Source organism: Narcine bancroftii, chromosome 1, assembly GCF_036971445.1.
Source record: "Narcine bancroftii isolate sNarBan1 chromosome 1, sNarBan1.hap1, whole genome shotgun sequence".
Lineage (NCBI taxonomy): Eukaryota > Metazoa > Chordata > Chondrichthyes > Torpediniformes > Narcinidae > Narcine > Narcine bancroftii.
The window spans coordinates 284,576,573-284,598,554 of NC_091469.1; the positions used below are offsets into that span (position 1 = coordinate 284,576,573).

Sequence of the window (21,982 nt, forward strand, 5' to 3'; positions counted from 1 at the left end):
ATAGCCAATGGACCATTAAACAACAAAATAAGAAGTCTTCTGCAGACAGGAGTCATTGATCCATCCATACCTCCTCCTGAAGAGTGCTTCTAAACTGTCGGATAGGCTTTGGGGGATTTTTCTTCATTATGATGAGAATTCTTCTATCAACAATCTATATCTGAACATTAATAAAACAAATGAGATGGTTGTCGACTTCAGGAGGGACCATGTTCTGCTGACCATTGACAGCTCCACCATTGAGGTCGTCAAGAGTATCAAGTTCCTTGGTGTGCACTTGGTGGAGAACTTCACCTGGTCCTTAACACCAGCTCCATAGCCAAGAAAATGATGCTGGGGAAATTATAATTGGTTATAAAGAGATGGCAGAGGAACTTAATCAATATTTTGTGTCTGTCTTCACCGTGAAAGACATTAGTAATATCCCTGACAGTCAGACGCTTCAGGGAGTAGAGTTAGATTCAGTTAGGGTTACTAGAGAAATTGTGCTAGGCAAACTAAATGGATTAAAGATTGATAATTCTCCCAGGCCGGATGAGGTGCATCTGTGGGTCTTGAAAGAGGTGGCCTTGAAAAAATGAATAATCAAATACAAAAATTATTATTGAAGCAAAATCCGCTAATCCCTTTTACAATAGACAACCTTTCCTTTAGAGAATGGGAGAGAAAAGGAATCAAAAGAATAGAAAATTGTGCTTTAGGAAATAATTTATTAACATTTGAACAGTTAAAGTATAAATATGGAATAACTCATGGTACAATGTTTGCATATCATCACTTGAAATCTTATTTGAAGGATAAATTGGGAAACAGCTTGAGATTACCTGAAGGAAGCAGCTTTGAATATGTGATTACAGACACAATGATAATTAAAAGATTTATATCCAACATGTACATTAACCTGCAAGATAAGGAAAATGAAATAAACTATAAACCTAAGCAAAAGTGGGAAAAGGATCTAAACATAAAGATAAAAAATGAAGTATGGGAAAAGTTATGTTCTGGAACTATGAAGAATACAATAAACACAAGGTTATGTATGATACAGTATAATTGGTTACACAGGTTATATATCTCTAAATTTTTTTTTAAAAATGGGATTCAACATTATTGGATAGATGTTTTCACTGTAAGAAGGAAATGGGAACAACATTACATGCAACTTGGACATGTACGAAAGTAAATACGTTTTGGGAAGAATTAAATCAGATACTAAATAAAATTACAAAAAATAACATACCAAAAAAACCAGAGATATTTCTTTTAAGTAACATGAGAAGTAGAGAATTAGGCCTCAAAAATGGATAAAGTGCAAAAAAAAATTCATTATGATAGCCTAAGCAATAGCAAAAAAAATATAATGTCAACTTGGAAAATGGAAATGAATAAATGTATTTCATTGGAAAAATAACATATAATTTAAAAAATAAAGTCACAATGTTTGAACAAATTTGGAAACCATACATGGAACATATCAGAGAGAGCTTGCCTACGACCTCCATCCCCTAAAAAGAGAATGAAAATTATAAGAAGACAAAACCACTAGATTCAGTGTGTAATAAATAGATGACACATTTTTCTTGTTTATTTGCTTTTGTGTGAAGATATTGTTTTATGGTTTTATTGTATTGTACATGTTGAATATTTATGGGTTTTGGAGGGGGGTGGGTAGGGGGGAGGGAGGGAAAGGAGGGAAAAAAGGGAGAAAAGACCACTGTGTAAATTTAATGAGAAACGTTTGTACATATTTTGGTTGATATGGTTCATAGTGTGAAAAATTTAAAAAAAAGAAAGAGTTGGCTTTGGAGATTGTAGATCCATTGGTGATGATCTTCCAGATATCGATAGATTCTGGAGAGATTCCAGAGGATTGGAAGGTCGCTTTTTAAGAAAGGTGGGAGACAGAAAAAAGAAAACTATAGGCCAATTAGTCTGACATCGGTGGTTGGGAAGATATTAGAGTCAAACTTCAAGGATGAAGTGATGAAATAGCTAGAGATTCATGACTGGGTAGGTCCAAGTCAGCATGTTTTTTTTTAAAGGGTAGATCATGCCTGACCAACCTATTAGAGTTTTTTTAAGAAATCTCAAGCAGGATAGACAAAGGAGAGGCTGTGGATGTTATCTATTTAGATTTTCAAAAGGCTTTCGATAAGATGAGGGCCCAAGGAATTACAGGGAAGGTATTAAACTGGATAGAGAAGTAGCTGGTAGGCAGGAAGCAAAGGGTTAAAATTAAGGGTTCCTGTTCTGGATGGCTGCCAGATGGTATTCCATGGGGGTCGGTATTGGGGCCGCTGCTGTTTACAATTTATATCAATGATTTAGGTTGTGGTATAAATGGTTTTGTGGCCAAATTTGCGGATGATACCAAGATAAACAAATATGATTTGATTGGGATTACAGAAACATGGCTGCAGGGTGGGCAAGCCTGGGAGCTTAACATCCTGGAGTATACGATATTTAGGAGGGATCGGCAAGAAAGAAAAGGGGGTGGGGTAGTATTGATGGTGAGAGAAGGGACCGACACGATTGACAGAAAGGATATCAACTCGGAAGATGCGGAATCTATATGGGTAGAACTGAGGAATAGCAAGGGGCGGAAAACGTTAGTGGGGGTGGTATATAGGCCTCCAAATAGTAGTGTAGAGGTGAGGGAAGGCATTAAAAGAGAAATTAGAAAAGCGTGCAATAAGCTGTCATCATGGGAGACTTTAATTTGCATATAGATTGGACTAGCCAAATTAGTAAAAATACTGAGGAGGAGGAATTCCTTGAATGTTTACGGGACGGTTATCTAGACCAATATGTCGAGGAACCAGCTCGGGAGCAGGCCATTTTAGATTGGGTATTATGCAATGATAAGAGGCTAATCAACAATCTTGTTGTACGTGGCCCTTTGGGTAGGAGCAATCACAATATGATCGAATTCTCACTCGACATGGAGAGTGATGAAATTAAAACCAAGACTAAGGTCCTGAATTTAAATAAAGGGAATTATGATGGTATGAGATGGGAGTTGAGTAAGACTGATTGGGTGGTGTTTATGGGGGAGTTGACTGTGGATAGACAATGGAAAGCATTCACAGATCTAATGGAGAAATTGCAAAAATCGTTTATACCGGTTTGGCATAAAAATAAACCAAAAAAGGTGACTCAACCGTGCATAACAAGGGAAATTAGAGACAGCATTAGGTCCAAAGAGAGAGCATATCAATTGGCCAAAAAAAGTACCACAACCGAAGACTGGGAGTAGTTCAAGATGCACCAAAGGAGGACAAAGGGATTAATCAAGAGAGCAAAAATAAATTACGAAAGTAAGCTTGCGGCAAATATAAAAACCGACTGCAAAAGCTTTTATAAATATGTCAAGATGAAAAGATTGGTGAAATCCAGAGTAGGTCCTTTGCAGTCGGAATCAGGGGAATATATAATGGGGAATAAGGAAATGGCAGACCAATTAAATTCTTACTTTAGTTCTGTTTTTACAAGAGAGGATACAAATAACCTCCCAAGGATGTTGGGAAACATAGAGACTAATGCAAGGGAGGAACTGATAGAAATCAGTATCTCTAAGGACATGATCTTGGGGAAATTGATGGGATTGAAGGCAGATAAATCCCAAGGGCCTGATAATCTACATCCTAGGGTACTTAAGGAAGTGGCCATTCAGATAGCAGATGCTTTAAGAATTATTTTCCAGAACTCGATAGACTCAGGATCAGTACCCATGGATTGGAGGGTAGCTAATGTTACCCCACTATTTAAAAAGGGGGGTAGAGAAAAAGCAGGGAATTATAGGCCGGTGAGCCTTACATCAGTAGTGAGCAAAATGATGGAATCCATTATTAAGGATGTAATAGTGGAGCATATGACTAGCAGAGAAGGGATCGGACAGAGTCAACATGGATTTACAAAAGGTAAATCGTGCTTGACAAATCTATTAGAATTCTTTGAGATGTGACAGGTAAAATAGATGGGGGAGAGCCAGTGGATGTGGTGTACCTGGACTTCCAAAAGGCCTTCAATAAGGTCCTGCATAAACGACTGGCTTACAAAATAAAGGCTCATGGGATTGGGGGAAAAGTATTGATGTGGATTGAGAACTGGCTGGCAGGTAGAAGAGAGAGAGTTGGGATAAATGGCTCGTTTTCTGAGTGGCAGGCGGTGACCATTGGGGTGCCACAGGGGCCTGTACTGGGACCCCAGCTGTTCACAATTTACATTAATGATCTGGATTTAAAAAAAAAAAAAAAAAATGATCTGGATGAGGGGATTGCAGATGACACTAAGCTAGGAGGGGTTGTGTGCATGGAAGAGGGGGTCAGGAAGCTCCAGTGTGATTTGGATAAATTGAGGGACTGGGCAGATACATGGCAAATGCACTACAATGTGGATAAATGTGAGGTTATCCACTTTGGTAATACAAACCGGAGGGCAGATTACTATTTGAATGGCAATAGATTAAGAGATGGGGAAGTGCAGAGAGACCTAGGGGTACTTGTACACCAGTCTCTGAAGGTGAGCATGCAGGTACAGCAGGCAGTTAAAAAGGCAAATGGTATGTTACCCTTCATATCAAGAGGGTTTGAGTATAGGAACAAGGATACCTTACTGCAGCTGTACAGGGCCTTGGTGAGACCCCACCTGGAGTATTGTGTGCAGTTTTGGTCACCTTATCTAAGGAAGGATGTTCTTGCAATGGAGGGAGTGCAGAGGCGATTCACCAGGCTGATACCTGGAATGGCAGGAACGACTTATGAGGAAAGATTGCGCAAATTGGGATTGTACTCGTTGGAGTTTAGAAGATTGAGAGGGGATCTCATAGAGACGTATAAAATTCTGTCAGGACTGGACAGAATGGAAGCAGATGGGATGTTTCCAATGATGGGAAAATCCAGAACCCGGGGCCATGGTTCGAGGATAATAGGCAAACCATTTAGGACCAAGATGAGGAGGATTTCTTTACCCAGAGGGTGGTGAATCTGTGGAATTCATTGCCACAGAGGGCAGTAGAGGCAGGTTCATTAAATCTATTTAAGAGGGAATTAGATATATTTCTTCAGTATAAGGGTATTAAAGGTTACGGAGAGAAGGCGGGGACGGGGTACTGAACTTTAAGATCAGCCATGATCTCGTTGAATGGCGGAGCAGGCTCGAAGGGTCAAATGACCTACTCCTGCTCCTATCTTCTATGTTTCTATGTTTCTAAGATAGGTGGCGGAGTGGGAAGTGTAGTAGAAACCATAAAGTTGTAGAAGGATATAGACAGATTAGGAGACTGGGCAAAATTATGGCAGATGAGATTTAACATAGAGAAATGTACAGTTGTACACTTTGGTAGCAAAAACAAACAGGCAGAATACAATTTGGATGGGGTGAAAATTCAGACCTCGGATGTGCAAAGGGACCTGGGGGTGTCATCATGCAAGGAAACCTAAAAGTAAATGACCAGGTGAAATTGGTAGTGAAGAAAGCGAATGCTCTGTTGGCATTCATTTCAAGAGGAATAGAGTATAAGTGTAAAGGGGCGTTGATAAGATTCTATGGGGCACCGGTGAGGCCTCATTTGGAGTACTGTCTACAGTTTTGGGCCCCCTATCTTAGAAAGGATGTAATGTTGTTGGAGAGGGTGCAGAGGAGATTTACTAGGAGGATTCCCAGAATGCAAAGGCTAACGTATGAGAAGCGTTTGGCAGCCTTTGGGTTGTATTCATTGGAGTATAGGAGAATGAGGAGATCTCATAGAGACTTTTCGTATTTTGAAAGGTTTAGATAGGGTGGATGCGGGTAATTAGAGGCTATGCATATAAAACAGAGATTAGAAAGAACTTCTTTAGCCAGAGGGTCGTGGATCTGTGGAACTTGCTGCCGCATACAGCAGTGGAAGCCAGATCACTGGGAGTATTTAAGCAATTAGTGAGGACATCAAGAAATATGGGGAAAAGGCCAGAAAATGTAACTAATGTAGATTTATGGAACAGACTCAATGGGCCGAGTGGCCTGCTTCTGTTCCTTTGACTTGTGTCTTGTGTGTCTCACCATTCCTTGCTACTACCTTCACGTAGCCTGAAGACCAGGACCTCTAGGTTCAAGAAGACTTCCTTTCCAACAGCGATCAGAACTGTCCCTTGTGAAATTAATCAGGGACTGCTCCGACAGGACAAAAGGAGTGTCTGCACTGTTGCAAATCACTTTTTATTTGTACAAGGATTACTTTCTTTTTAAATTTTTTTATTGGTTTTTATAATAAATACAGTACAATGAAAAGGGAACAAAACTGAAAACACATATATATCAAGATAAAACTTCAAACAGTATAAACTCAGTCCCCCCTCCACTGCAATGGATGAAGACAGAAAAGACATCAAAATATTATGCATGTATATAAAAATAAACACCTAACCTGCTCTATTAAAAAAACTAACCACAGAAAAGCAACTGAGCAGCTTATCCCAAGGGTTACATACATTTTGAAGCTTTTGATTCATACAGTGAATCAAAAAACAAAGGTAAGACTATCTCATCTGGAAGAGTGAGTACATCTAATCACATTAAAAAACATTTACATCAAATGAAAATAAGGCATAAAAGGTTGCCATGTATTTTCAAATTTCACCGATGAATCAAATACATTATATCTAAATTTTCTGAACTTAAACAGGACATAATATGAGAGAACCATTAAAATACTGTTGGAGTTCTAGAGTTTTTGTGTCCCTACAGAGTCTTTCCATTTGAATAGGATGGATCTTCTAGCCAACAGTGTACAGACGGCCACAACCTGTAGGGACAGAAAAACTCCCCATGTCTGGTTCAATAACCCCAAAAAGAGCAGTTATTGGACTGGGTCGTGGCTCCACCTGAAATACAGTTGGAAAGATAGTAAGCGTTTCTTTCCAATAGATTTCTAAGGATGGACAAGACCAGAACACGTGTCAATGTAGCAATATCAGATTTACATCTATCACAAGTAGGGTTAATATGTACGAGGATTACTGTGAATATTTATTATCTATCTGTCATGTACTTATCATCCTTTTTCATTCAATTAACTTCACTGTTACAGTCATCAAGTTCAAGTTCAGATTTACTTTTAGAGAACATCCATGACATCACATATAACCCTGAGATTCTTTTTCAGGCCAGGCAGGGGTTCTGCTTCAAATCATTATCACCATTATTATCACATCACCAGCTGAGGGTTCATTGATCTGAAGCCAATATTCCTGGATTTGGTAGTCATGCTAAATGCATTAACTGGACTGGCCAATCGTTACTCAGACCCCACACTGGCTAAAACTGCACAAAACATAAAAGCAGAATAACATTTCAATTGTGTTAAAAGCACAGAGATACTCGGGGAACTCAGCCGGTCTTATAGCATCCATAGGGGTATATTACTGACACTTCTGGCTTGAGCCCTTCCTCAAGATATGAGTAAAAAAAGAGAGACAGGGATCTGTCTAGAAAGCTGGGGAAAAGGGAAGCAGAAAAAGGGGAGATCCTCCACTTGCACCCACTCTCCTCCCTCACTACCATTTGGGGCCCCAAACAGTCCTTCCAAGTAAACCTGCAGGTGTTGTCTACTGAATCCAGTGCTCCTGATGTGGTCTTCTCTACATTGGAACTGCTTCATTGAGCCCCTTTGTCACTGTCCACCACAATAGCATGGATCTCCCAGTGGCAAATCATTTCAGTTCCCTGCTCCATTCCCTTGCTACCATATCTGTCCCTGCTCTCATGCACTGCCAGACTGAGACCGCCCACAAATTGGAGGAACATCACCTGATATTCCGTCTGGGCATCCTCCAACCAGATGTCATTAACACCGTTAACCACCCTCCCCAATTTTTCCCCTGTCTCTGTCTCTCTTCCCTTTTCTATCTGTCTCCTTCAGAGTTATAATCAATCCTCACCTTTCCTCTCCCTTATTCTCCTATTATATCCAATTAACACCTTTTGTCGGTTGGTCTGTAGTCCTCCCTCCCCCTTCCATTCTTCCCTTTTCCCCCAGCTCTCTATACAAGCACCAGTATCTCTGCTTTTACTTGAACTTCAAGGATGGGTTCATGCCGAAACGTTGGTGATATATCTTTACATCCTATGGACACGACGAGACCAGCTAAGTTCCTCCAGCATCTCTGAGCTTTGACTACAATCACTGTGCCTGCAGACTCTCATGTTTCATTACAATTGTGTTGACTTTCTAAATAAGAAATAATCTCCTTAAGTGATCCACAATCACTGAGTAAATGTCTGCAATAAATTGAAAAGCCTCATACCAGAGGCTTTCTCTCCCTGGGCTGTGATGATAGATAACAAGAACAAAGTTGTAGTCTGAACCACAAGGGAAGGTGAGAGAAATTCCTTTTCGTTTGCACTCACTAGTTGACTATCAGTTGGCTTTTGTCCTACTCCCCTCTACACATTGGGTCCTGTGAGGAAATGGCAAGCGATACCCTTGCACACATTATGTATGAATAACTGAAAGTTAATTTCTCTCTCCCTTCATGCTTCTGATGTTAGTGATGGGAGATGTTTTGTTTTCTGCGATTGGCTGTGCATTTATAACGTTGCTGTGAAAGTGTGTATCTATGGCTATAACGACATCAAAGGAAACATCAGAAAATTCAGCTGCCAAGAAAGTGGAAAAACAAAACGAAAGAGAGCAAAAACTCTTTGTACCTGGCTGTTGCTGAACCTGCAATGAGAGAGAAGAGACCCTAACTTAATGCACTGAAATACTTCTGTTAGCTTTATGCCATTTGTCCAATCAAGTCCCAGCGATAAGAGTTGAGTGTTTGAAGAAAGATTTGTGGAATTAAAGTATCAAAAATGCTGGTGTCAGTATTACACGTTTAGGAAGTGTTGGCTATGAACCTTGGCTCTCGGTGCTTGGGTCAAAATGTCATGAGATCGTGGGCCATAGCCCAAAGCCCAGACTTTGGAAGCTTGGACCTCTTGCATGTTAAACTGAGTTAGTCTTTCCCCCTAGATTGGACTCAGAAGGTTAGATATTGAAGGGTGAACAGAGAGCCCCAACAATTTATTACATCATTTCAACAATACAGTTGTTTATTTCTGTAAGTTGTCATATGTGTTATTTCATTTTACCCAACTAGAGGGTACATTGGGACTCTTAGTCAATCTGATTAATCTGAAGCAAATCTGTCTGATGTTCTTTTCTAGACTTAACTCTCAGCATCCTTGAGAAGCAAGGTACCTGGTCATTTATCACGTGGTTTTTTTTTATTGCCACCTTGTTATGTACAATTATGGAACAGTGCTTTCCTGCAGTAAAATATGGAGTACAGCTTATTTGAAAAAGTTAATAGGTGCTCATTTCATAAAAAGGAGCAGCACAATTTTCAAACCATAATCTTCAAGTCCTGTCCAATCCATTTGAGAAATGCAGTTGATTACTAATGAAGACCTAAATGAATGTATTTTGTTGATGATCTATTTAGATTCCTTTCATGTTATTAATGATGACCTGCACATAGCTGGTGTGTCTCCAAAAATATGGATCATACTAGAAGGTGCAGTTAATCTCCCTGAAAATCAGAAGAGTGTCCTGTCCAACTGCATCATTGCTGCAAAGCATGGACTAGAATGCAGAGGATCACCAAAACAGCCAGTATCTTTGACTACTGCCATTAGGAAGGAGGTAAAGGAGCATCAAAATCAGGACTGCCGGGCTGAGAAATAGCTCTTCCCGCAGACTGTGAGATTGATGAAAGATATCTTGTAGCTAAATGCATTATTTCAAAATATTTATATATGTTTATTTTATATCACATCTTTATTTATAGATGTGATTATTATATGCTGTGTATTTTATGTGTGATGGGCTTAACTAATTGTCCTGTCATTCTTCCAAGGCCCAGTGTCCTTTATTTGCTTGGATGAGAGATATTACAGCACAGGAGACCACAAGTCTCTGTGAGCATTTCTGTCACCTCTAATGGACACACCTTCTTAGTAGTTCATTTCTTTCTTGGCCTAATGCAAGAACACTTTCAGGTGTATTTTGGGCTGCTGATCATGAAACCACCGCAAATATTTCCTATCATGTACCGTTTTTTAGATATATTTTAAATCTATTTCAATCAGATGAAACCATGAAGTGTAACATGTCGTTGAAAATTCATTGTCTGCATTCTTTGCACTTGGACATCTTCCCTGCTGATCCTGGTGCAGTCAGTGACAAACACGGTGAAATGTTTCACCAAAATATTGCGATCATGGAAAAGCAGAATCCCTTCAATCGTTGATTCAGAAGACGTGAGTTGCAGCTCTTGCGCCTTTAGCTAATTCTCTCTAATTATCTTGCCTAAATATCTGAGCACTTTTGTCCATTTCTTCCAAATCTCTCTAGAATCTCCTTTGCTACAACAAACACAACCCAGGTATCTCCAGCCAAATGGACTCTCAAAGTCCTGCACACCCCTCCAGTGCTATTGGTGATGCTCATCTGCATGTAAAGTTGCTCCTTGGCCTTATAACTATGGGTATTAAATGTCCAAAGCAGAATCAGAAATTTGTTAGCGAGAGAGCACTTACTATAAGTGGTGGGTTCAATGGCCCAGGGGAGGGGATGGCAATCAAATCAGAGAGGACAAGTGTTTCCTGGGACAAAAAAGGGCAGACTCATTTTTAAATAGAGGGGAGTAGATGAAATGAAATATGGATAGAGTATAAAAATTAAAATCATGTATTGTATACAGAAAACTTGGAAAAGGATTGGCAGTTGCTCCTTTATGTGATCTGCCACTGAAGATCAGTAACAGGAGTAAAAGTATTGCTTAACTGCAAATATTTTTTTTTCCTGAACACTTTCAGGTGTATTTTTGGCTGCTGATCATGAAACCACCGCAAATATTTCCTATCATGTACCGTTTTTTAGATATATTTTAAATCTATTTCAATCAGATGAAACCATGAAGTGTAACACGTCGTTGAAAATTCATTGTCTGCATTCTTTGCACTTGGACATCTTCCCGGCTGATCCTGGTGTAGTCAGTGACAAACACGGTGAAATGTTTCACCAAAATATTGCGATCATGGAAAAGCAGAATCAGGACAACTGAATCCATCAATGCCGGCCGACTATTGTTGGACACTGACATGAAAGGAATCAGATGCTGAGATATCAAGAGAAAATTCGCGGCAAGACAAATTTAGGTCAGTTAAACTAATGCAATGTGCCAGCATCTTCATATGGTTAAACCTGCTAAATTCAATAAAAGTTAATTTAATGTTTCTTCAACTTCCTATGTGATTCAGCAAATCTGAAATTATCTTTATGTTCATCTTGAAGTTTTCTATCAGAATCCCAATTTTTTTAAGCAAGTAAACCCTTTGGGGGGAAAAAAATTGTTGTCCAGTGTTAAGAAATTTGCTGTAATGTTATATTCTTGTCTTGAAACAACCCAATGAGCCGAATGGCCCCGTTTTATCACATTTCACCCCTCAATGCATTGGTGAGTTACTAGCCTAACTGCCCTGCAAAGTAAAGTTGCAAATTAGGCAATGGTATCACCATTTGTAACTTTGCTAACAGTTTTCTAAACAGACTTTTCAACAATTTAAAATCACTCACTGTTGGCCAGACATTTTGGCAATTTTTTTAAATGACAACTATACCATACAGCATATATATACCTAAGTGATTCTTGCACACTTGCCAAAACTCTAAGCATGTCATTTCTCTGTTGATTATCTTAAGATTGGAGCTGACCATTTTATTTTAAATCAGGTTAATCATCGCTGCTAAAAATATAAAATGGAAAAATGCCAGCCAAATGCATTAATTGCCTGCAAAACTAGAAGTAATTTCCACCCTTATGATGATAGCTTATTGTCAGCAAATCTACAAGACAACTCAGAGATGTTGCTATTTTATTACATGCAACCAATGAAATTTAATTGAGCTCACTGTAATAGATTCATTTATTTGTCCACGATTCCTGGAGGAAATACCAAGTAACATAGTCTCAATGTGACAATTTATTTCCAAATGCATTATTTTTGACAAAGAGGGCAAACCATTTTCTTTCTTTGCAAGTGCTCACGTATCAGCAATGAATGCAAGTTCATAAAACTGAGTCTGCCCGATAAGCCTTTCCTTGATTATTGGCTGCGATCAATCAACAGAGATATCTTGCAAAATGCACCATTGCCTTATTTGAATAATGCTTTCCAGTCCAAACTAAATCTGAATGAATTGTACTTAAAATGATCAATGAAGAATCAGGAATAAGAGATCTTATTATGTGTTATTATATGTTATGTGTCCATAAGTCAGAGGAGCAGAAATAGGCTATTCAGCCCATTGAGTCTACCCCACCATTTAATCTTGATCTGATCCATTTTTCCACTCAGCTCCACTGCCCAGCCTTCTCCCCATAACCTTTGATGCCCTGGCTAACTAAGAATCTATCAAACTCTCTCTTAAATACACCCATTGACCTGGCCTCCACAACCACCTGCTGCAACAAATTCCACAGATTCACCAACCTCTGGCTGAAGGAATTCCTCCACATCTCATCTAAGTTCTAAGTGGGCGCCCTTCAATCCTGAAGATCTGCCCTCTTGTTCATGGGAAACAACCTTTCTATATCTACTCTGCCCACGTCTTTCAACATTCAAAATGTTTCAATGAGATTTCCCTCATTCTCCTGAATTCCAATGAATACAGGCCAAGAGCTGTCAAACTCTCCTCACATGATAACCCTTTCATTCCTGGAATCACCCTAATAAACATTCTTTGAACTTTCTCCAACAACACCACATCTTATCTTTAATGAGAAGCCCAAAACTGCTCACAACACTCTAAGTGAGGTCTCACCAGGGCCTTATAAAGCCTCCACATCACATGCCTGCTTATATCCTATTCCTCGTGCATTTACCTCCTTTACCACCAACTCAACCTGCAAGTTTACCTTCAGGCCATCCTTAACGAGGACTCCCAAGTCCTTTCGCATCTGGGAATTTTCAATTTTCTCCCCATTTTAAAAATAGTTTGTCCATTTATTTTTCTACCAAAGTACATGACCGTACACTTTCCAACATATTTCATTTGTGTCCAACTATTACAATGTTATATAGTGGTGATTCTTAAGATGCATGCAAAGAGTTTCGCTCTATCTCACATTGAGCCAGCAAGTGCAAGAATAAATTGGCTGATGGTCAACTGGTAGTTAACATAGAAACATAGAAGATAGGAGCCTTCGAGCCTGCTCCGCCATTCAACGAGAATGTACAACTCCAGATGGGTTTTTGCCACATGGTCATTATTACTGATGCTTGCTTTTCATTCCCAGAATTTACTTATTTAATTAACCGTGTTCAGGTGACATGTCAGGATTTGAGGTGATGTCAAGAGATCATCAGTCAAGTCCTTTTGGATGCTAGTTTTTATGGTTACATAATTGCCTAGTTGTATGAATGTCTGGTGGGAGAACATGCCTGGTAAAGTAAAATGAGAACCAATTGAACTTTTTGTGTCCATGACTGTAAACTGGTATCTGGGAAGTTATGTCAGCATGAGGAAATGGTTCAAAAAGCAGAGGAAGGAATGAGCAAGGCCATATAATTTGCTCCATCAGATCACCTGATCTCACCACACCTTGAATAATTGCAGCCTGCCCTAGGAGACGATTTATTACTGAACAGCCAACTTGGCATTGGCATAGCATCCATCACAATGGTCCAAACGTTGAATGGAAAATACTCTCCAAACTTTCATACCATCAAGCAGAGCCCTGCCGCCTGCACAAAGATGATCAAGCCTTGCCACATTTCCCCAGTTTCAGCCAATTAATCGCGACTTCTATCCATGCATGTACTTGTGAAGCCAAGGGTTCAATAGTTGCAAACCATTGCTTTTGAGGGAGCGGTTTGTGTTCATTTAGATGGGAAATATCAGGCAGTCACTCAGAAACTCTTCTCAACTACAATTACCAAACTTTTCCATCAAATCAGTCACACAAATAATTAAAAACAAAAACAAATGATTGAAATCAAAGTGAATAAAGCTCAAAATAATATTACTTTTAAAACCTTTCATTTGTTAATGTAACTGTGCACTTGATCTAAATCAAATCACTGAAGCGAATTTTAAATTTACACTTAAAAATATTGATGGTTCATTGTCAGTTTCGGCCTTGATTCAATTTTCTTGGAGCTCTGTGGAAGCAAAATACAGGGATGTGCAGGAATGTCTGCCAAATACTCAAAGCCCATCACATTATGTGATAACTGCAGAAGGAGGGGTAACTTCAGACATCATCTCAGGAATTCAATTAATCAGCTCTGACCCACTTGTACATTTCCGATATCTTCTCAAGTGTATATCAGAGCCAACCAGTCTAATTAATTGTGTACGTATGAAAATAGAGTGGTGGGTAACAGAGGCCCGCAATCCTGCTCTGTTACTCCACTTTCTCCATCTCCAGTCCACTTTCGACCTGACCTCCAAATTCTCCAAAAATCTATCACAGCCTTGAGGAAACTCAGTGCCTGAGCAAACATAACCCCTGAGCTGAAGACTTAATCAGGAATGGAATAGATTTAACTTCCTGTCATTCCCTCATGGCTAGCTCCTTATGCCTATATTTCTCATTCTATTCTGCAGCAAGGAAAAGCAGCCACTCACATTTACCCTTTCTATCAGACAGAGAACCCTGTATTTCTAAAAGAACATAAGTGGTGCTGATAAATAATCCTCCCCCAATCTGCTCGTACCAGCAATCAATTTGTGAATCCTTTCTGTGTACGTGTACAGTTATCTTATGGAACATGCTAAGACAAGGTTCTAGCTTCTGGGGTTGAATGAAGGAGAATCCCAAATGAATAAGTGGTAAAAAGAATCTCAGGATTGTATGTGATGTCATGTATATACTCTGACAATAAATCTGAACTTTGAACTTTGACTCCAACAGCACTTTCCATACCTTCAACCTCCACTGCCTAGGTGGTTAAGGTCAACAGGGTCAAGGGAACACCACCATGTGCCCTTTCCTTCATCCCCCATCTTCCCAATTTGGAAATATATCACTGTTCCTTCATTGTTGGTGGGTCTAGGTGCTGGAACTCCCTCCCCTTGGGAATTCATTCACCACCTTATCTTTCAGGCAATAAAGGATGGGCAATAAGAGCTGGTCATGGCCAAGAAAAGAATACAGAACCAAATCTTGGCATGAGCATTTTATAGTCTGTCAACAGAACAGGTTGAATACCTGTGGAACACAAGCAATGAGAAATATGTGTAGATCAAATGGCAATCTTGCTAAGTAAATCTCTGCTGATGTAGTTACATTCATTGACAACATTTGTATCACTTTGCAAATAACTATTATTATCAGTGCTGTATTTTCCATTTGTTTACAAATGCCCCAAGAGAACCGTGTAAAAATCTAAAATGAGAGATGTGTGCGTTTTAAATTAAAGTCATACTAATTTACTGGCAGCAATTCGACTTTAGACAGTTGAGGATACGGTGGAAAAACAAGCAGGCAATTATGTAACCATAAAAACTAGCATCCAAAAGGACTTGACTGATGATCTCATGACATCATCTCAAATCCTGACATGTCACCTGAACACGGTTAATTAAATAAGTAAATTCTGGGATTGAAAAGCAAGCATCAGTAATAATGATCATGTGGCAAAAACCCATCTGGAGTTGTACATCAAAGAAACGGACCCCTCAACCCACCAAGTCTGTGACAAACTTTTTGCCCATCTTCACTAGCCATTTTCAACCTTTTTGTTGGCTGTGGATCCCTTAGAACTTTGCTTTATGGGCTCCCTTCTCTGTGAAGCAGTCAAGTTTAATTGGTTTCTTCCATACTTCTCTTCGACTGGCTACATTAAGAAAAACATATTTTATGATATCAGTTTGTGCCCCCCTTAAAAGAGCTGCGGCCCCTTGGGGGTGTCTATGACTCCCATTGAGAATGTCTGATCGACACTAATCCCTTTCTCCCCATGTTAGGGCCGTGTCCTCTATGTATTGCTTATATAACCATCTAAATGCCCCTTAAATGTAGTAATTATATCTGATTCTACCATATCCTTCAGCAGCAAGTTCCAGAGAGCAAGCCCTCTCTGTGCTACAAACACTCCCCTCAGATTCCTTTTAAAAATTCTTCCTCTCACTTTAAGCCTATTCCCTCATTTCTACCAGGGAAGGAGATCTGCCGTGCTCTCCCAGTCTGGCCTACACATGACTGCAGACTCATAGACAGCTTAACTACCCTTAACTACCCTCCAGCCAAGCAATTCTGGTCAGGGCAGTAAATGCTGGTCTTGACTCAACACTCCTATCCACGAATGACTCTTCCTGATATGTGGTCTCTTCCCTCTCTATGTGAGTGCGGCTCTGTCCGCTGCAATAGCAGGGATCTCCCAGTGGAAACCCAGTTCAATTCTCCATCCCATTCCCATGCCGACATGTATGACCATGCACTGCCACACTGAGACCACCTGCAATTGGAGGTACGACCCCGCACCCTGCAACCAGATGGCATTAACATTGACTTCTCCGGTTAGCCCATCTCCCCCCCCTTCCTCTATCCATATGCCTCCTTGTCTCTGTCTCCTTTCCTCCAGCCCTGCCCTCACAGATCCACCCCCTCTCTGATCAATTCTCCCCTTTCCTCTCCTCTCCTCCTGCCCATGTCCAATTAAGGCCTTTACCTGTTGGCCTGTGCTCCTCCCCCTGCCATTTCATTCCTCCTCCCCAGCCTTTTTATTCAGGTACCTGTCTGCTTTTTGTTCAAACCTTGAGGAAAGGCTCAGGCCTGAAATGTTGGTTGTGTATCTTAGCCTCTTTGCCTCCTAAGGATACTGCATGGCCTGATGAATTCCTCAAGCATTATCTTGTTTCTATTTCTCCTTCTCTATATTGATTTTGGATAGAAAGGAGGCTCTCCATGCTATACAGCCAGCACCTCAATGTAAGTGTAGACTTGGGTTCTTCAGTCCTGTTGTCTCAAGGGCAGTATCAGTGCTTGGAGAATTCTTTTTGTTCCTATTGGTAAAGGTCTGTTGCAGGACATTCCCTCGTACGTGTTACACTGCACACCATCGTTGAACAAGCACCAATTAAAAACATGGTAGCACCACATAAATTAGCATGTTTATATTGATTCATTTTAATCAGCACATTTAAAATGTAACGCTAAAATGACTTCAAATGCTTTGCCAAAGTGATTGTTGAACATGATGATCATATTGACTTTTGTTTATGTTTAAATGGTGTTGCAGAAGTGAGGGATCAGGGTGCATAAGGACTATTCCACCAGCTTCACTGAAACCCCCAAGTGCTGATATTCACTCAATTGTCACAATTCATCTCCAGCAGCAGTGTGACAGAGGATTCTGGCGTACAGGCTGTTCCTGGGGATGCAATCAGAGCCAGACATCCAGAACTTCTGGAAGATCATCAACTCAGTGAAAGACGCAATTTGGTAGGCCAAAAACCTGTTGGTCTTTCAGCACACTGAGATGTCGGTCTAGAAATACTGCCAACTGGCACATACCAGGCAGCAGGAGCACGTGCTGAGGGACGCACAGAGGCTTGGTGCAGCCAACACAAGGGGACTGCACAGAAGGGCCGCAGTCAAGAGTCCTACCATTACCGGTCATTAAGGGGCTGAGATCAAAAGGAAGTCCCTCAACCAATAGGGGGTGGGGGAGAAATGACAAGGTGGCACTGGGGTGGTAACGGTGTACTGAGAGAACAAATGCAACAATGTACATTAATGAGAATGTATGGGTATGACTGGCATTATGGGTGTAAAAAGTCTGAGTAGTTTTCTTTTTTGTAAATAATTGTGAATAAAGAATATTCTGTGAAAGAAAAATACTGTACAGTGGATACAAACTTTGCTTACTCCACAAAGCTAGATCTCAGATTCTTCCTTCTGGGTAAAATTGATGTTTTGCTCCCGGTCAAAGCCAACTCCTTCAGCACTGAAAAATGATTACAAGAATGGAGACTTATTTCCACAAGTACTGATGACTGAGATGTTTTAAAATTCTAATTTAAAGCTCAATTTTATTTTTAGTTGCACTGTTTATTTCTCTTTTCTCTCCCTTAATTCTTTCTCTTTCCCTATCTGATAAATGCCGTAAGGAAACGGAAGTTAGAGTGGATAAAGCCAATGCTTATTTCTCAATTCTTCAATTGGTTTGAAGAATTCCATGGAGCTTTTCCGGTTGTGTTTTTTTCTGATTTACTGCAGGGTAGAAGCCGATTCTGGCTATTTAAACCCAAGCTGCCCAATTCTTTTGGCTTGGCTTCGCGGACGAAGATTTATGGAGGGGGCAAATGTCCACGTCAGCTGCAGGCTCGTTTGCGGCTGACAAGTCCGATGCGGGACAGGCAGACACGGTTGCCCAATTGCAAACAAGAAAAAGCCTACAACCCCATGAGTTTTTGGAAGGAGGGAGGAAACTGGAGCGGCCGGGAAATTCCTCGCAGACGGGGAGAATGTACAAACTCCTAAGAGGCAGCGCCAGATTCGAACATGGGTCACTGGTGCTGTAATAACATTGCACTAACCGTTACGCTAACTGTGCCAGTTTCTTTTATTGCCCTGGAATATTATTAAATTGCATTTTCAGCAAAATACTATATAAAAACTAAAATAATAAAAAGCACATACTCTCCAGAGTCAATGCAAGCAGAAATCATGCAACAAATGAGGTCAATTGATTTCCAACCATAGTTTAAGATTAAGATGAGGTGGGGCACACTCTAAGCATAATTTCCAATGCTCTCTGACCATAATTAATTCGACGTAAATTTGCTGATTGACATTCATATTTTGCTGCCATATCAAACCCAACAAAGAAATGAAAATTTCAATCAACATTCAGCTGCCATTTCCCACATTAAACCCACTCACAAATAGCCAAGAGTTAGGATCATGCTCTGTGAAATTACTTATAATTAGCTGCAAATATAGTTATGCTAAATAATGTTAACAGAACAAGAGACTACCATTAAGAATTCTTCAAAACTGTTTCGATGAGATTGCTGGCATCTTGGAGCTATTAAGTGAGAATAAAGATGAAATAATGGCAGTAGGGGGTTTAATATCAGGAACTGAAGAGCAATTTGGCTCCTGTGCATAGGCTTGTGTTCTCTCAGCCCAAGCAAACACAGATATCTTCTTTTTGCAGCAATATGCATTCATTAAAAAATGCCACAGGAGCTTCAGCAGAGAGCTTTCTGTAAAAACTTGATCCAAGCCATGAGTAGGATCGGTAGCCAACAGCTTGGGGAAGTTTCATGGAGGGTCCTGTAGATGAGGGAAATCAGCAGTGTGCACAGTGAATTCTGGAGTTCCTGGTCAGGTGAAGGCACGACAGCTGATGGTGGCATGTTCAAAGCAGGTGAAGTGGAAGGCAGCGATCCTAGAGGGGTGCAGAACTTCGAGAGGGAAGGGATGGGAGAGAAGAGGCTGTGGGAGGGGGGTCTGTGGGCTGAGCAGGCTGTGAGGAGGACGGGATGGGGGGGATGGGTCAGCAGGGAGAGGGAGGCTGCGGGGAAGGCGGGCTGGTGGGAAGGTGGGCTGCAGGGAAGAAGGACTGTGGGAAGGGGCCTAGTGTGAAGGGGGCTGGTGGGGTGGGCTGCGGGGAAGGTGGGCCGTGGGAAGGGGGCTGGTGGGAAGGGGTCTGCAGGGAAGGCGGGCTGTAGGAAGGCGGTCTTTGGGTAGGCGGGCTGTAGGAAGGTGATTTGCAAGGACGATGGGCTGCGGGGAAGGTGGCTGGTGGGAAGGTGGGCTTCAGGGAAGGCGGGCTGCAGGGAAGGGGGCTGGTGGGAAGGGGGCTGCGTGGAAGGGTCTGTGGGGAAGGCGGGCTCTGGGGAAGGCGAGCTGTGGGAAGATGGGCTGGGGGGAAGATGGGCTGGGGGGAAGATGGGCTGGGGGGAAGATGGGCTGGGGGGAAGATGGGCTAGGGGGGAAGATGGGCTGGGGGGAAGATGGGCTAGGGGGGAAGATGGGCTGGGGGGGAAGATGGGCTGGGGGGGAAGATGGGCTGGGGGGAAGATGGGCTGGGGGGGAAGATGGGCTGGGGGGAAGATGGGCTGGGGGGAAGATGGGCTGGGGGGAAGATGGGCTGGGGGGAAGATGGGCTGGGGGGAAGATGGGCTGGGGGAAGATGGGCTGGGGGGAAGATGGGCTGGGGGGGAAGATGGGCTGGGGGGGGAAGATGGGCTGGGGGGAAGATGGGCTGGGGGGAAGATGGGCTGGGGGGGAAGATGGGCTGGGGGGGGGGAAGATGGGCTCCGGGGAAGGCGAGCTGCGGGGAAGGCGGGCTGCAGGGAAGGGTCAGCGGGAGGAGGTGGATAGGGCTGTGGAGAGGGTCTGTAGAGTGGCAGGAAGGTTGTTGGGTTGTGGAATTCAGTTAATAGAATCAATTGCCCAATATGAACAATGAACCAAAGACACGGCCTAACTTTGACTTTTTGCATTATTTTAATTTATTTTGTAAGGTGGTTTATATAAATGTTTACACTGTGATGCTGCTGTGAAACAACGAATTTTGTGACTTATTCATGACAATAAATTCTGATGATATTGCTTAATGTCCACAGTTCAGCAGGTATTTTCACTTTACTGATACAGCATGGTAGAAGGACCTTCCGGCCCATGAAATCAGTGCTATCCAATTACACCCAATTAAACTACCAAAGCTGTACATCTCTAGGATCTAAGAGTACACCAGTAGAGCCATGCAGACATGGAGAGAATGTATAAACTCCTTATGGACAGCACCGGATTCGATCCTGGGTCACTGGCACTGCAACAGCATTGTGCTAAGCTTGCCATCACATGAAGAAAATCATTTCCAAATTATTCCGAAGGTTTGATGTACCATCACTTATCACCACCACTTTGACTGTGCGATTGTGGTGCTCTAATGGTTAAATGATCCCTATCCCTCTATTCCCTGTATATTCATGTGTCTGTCCAGAGACCACTTAAATGCTACCACTCTATCTCCTTCCACCATCAGCTCTGGAAGCTCATTCCTGGCACCTACCAATCTTGGAGTAAAAAAAATGCCCCAAACACCATCTGTCAGGAGTCTATACCTTCTCCCTGTGTCTGCGTGGGTTTTCCCCAGGTGCTCCAATTTCCTCCCACCCTTCAAACCAAACGGGGGTTGTAGGTTAATTGGGCTGCATGGGCTTGTGGACCAGAATGGCCTGTTACTGTGCTGTATGTTGAAATGTTTTAATTTAAATTTAAAAATACATTTCCTTTAACCCTCCCCCTTTCACTTTGAACACATACCCTCAGTACAGTAGAACGTTGTTCTACCCAGCCATTCTCCATGGGGGCATTAAAAGGGACTGAAATCATGATTTTTTAAAATGTTTTTAATGTAGGAGAGAAGTATAAAAGAAACCAGCTCAGTTTGACTGCTTCACAAGGAAGGGGGCCCATAAACTTTGAGCAGAGTCCTTGGGAGGGGTCCATATCCAAAAAAAATGGCTGAGACCGGCTGCTCTCGTGTGTGACATTTGTACTTCGAGAAAAGGATTTTCAAGAGCAATTAGGTATAGGCAATAATGCATGCCTTCTAGAAAATGAATCCAATTTTAAAAATCTATTCTATTTATTGAACCAACCGCCCAGGGGACACACAACATTGCTATCACAGTAGATAGGTAAAACATTAAACAGCTCCAGGGTGAAATGAAGCAATACATCCACAGACTTATCTATGTTATCCTACAAATGGTAAAAACAAGTTTCACCTTCCTAATCCTTGCTTCAGTTTTTGGTTTATTGAATCCCAAATTTATTTTAAGCCCTTGCAGGCTTTCTGGCAAATTTCCCACTCAGATTCTGAATCTGCTTTCACTGAATTGAAGTCCAGTGATTCTTGTCAGCCTGAGAGTAACGTGGCATACTTTATTTCTCATGGGACTTAATATTCATTGGAAGCAATG

At 41.4% G+C, this 21,982-nt stretch overlaps 1 protein-coding gene across 8 annotated transcripts in view; it reads right to left on the reverse strand.

Moving 5' to 3' along the window:
• The window catches only part of shank2b (SH3 and multiple ankyrin repeat domains 2b), a 1,183,051-nt gene that overhangs the window by 1,044,155 nt on the left and 116,914 nt on the right, over positions 1–21,982 (reverse strand). For 2 of the 8 annotated variants that reach the window (XM_069902311.1, XM_069902269.1), the window contains exon 3: positions 17,907–17,985. The exons of 5 other annotated variants lie outside the window; for them this stretch is intronic. The gene's annotated coding sequence lies outside the window, so the exon portion shown is untranslated. Of the gene's footprint in view, positions 1–17,906; positions 17,986–19,018; positions 19,069–21,982 lie in introns of all 8 variants that reach the window. One more of the 8 variants, XM_069902271.1, reaches the window with a different exon arrangement.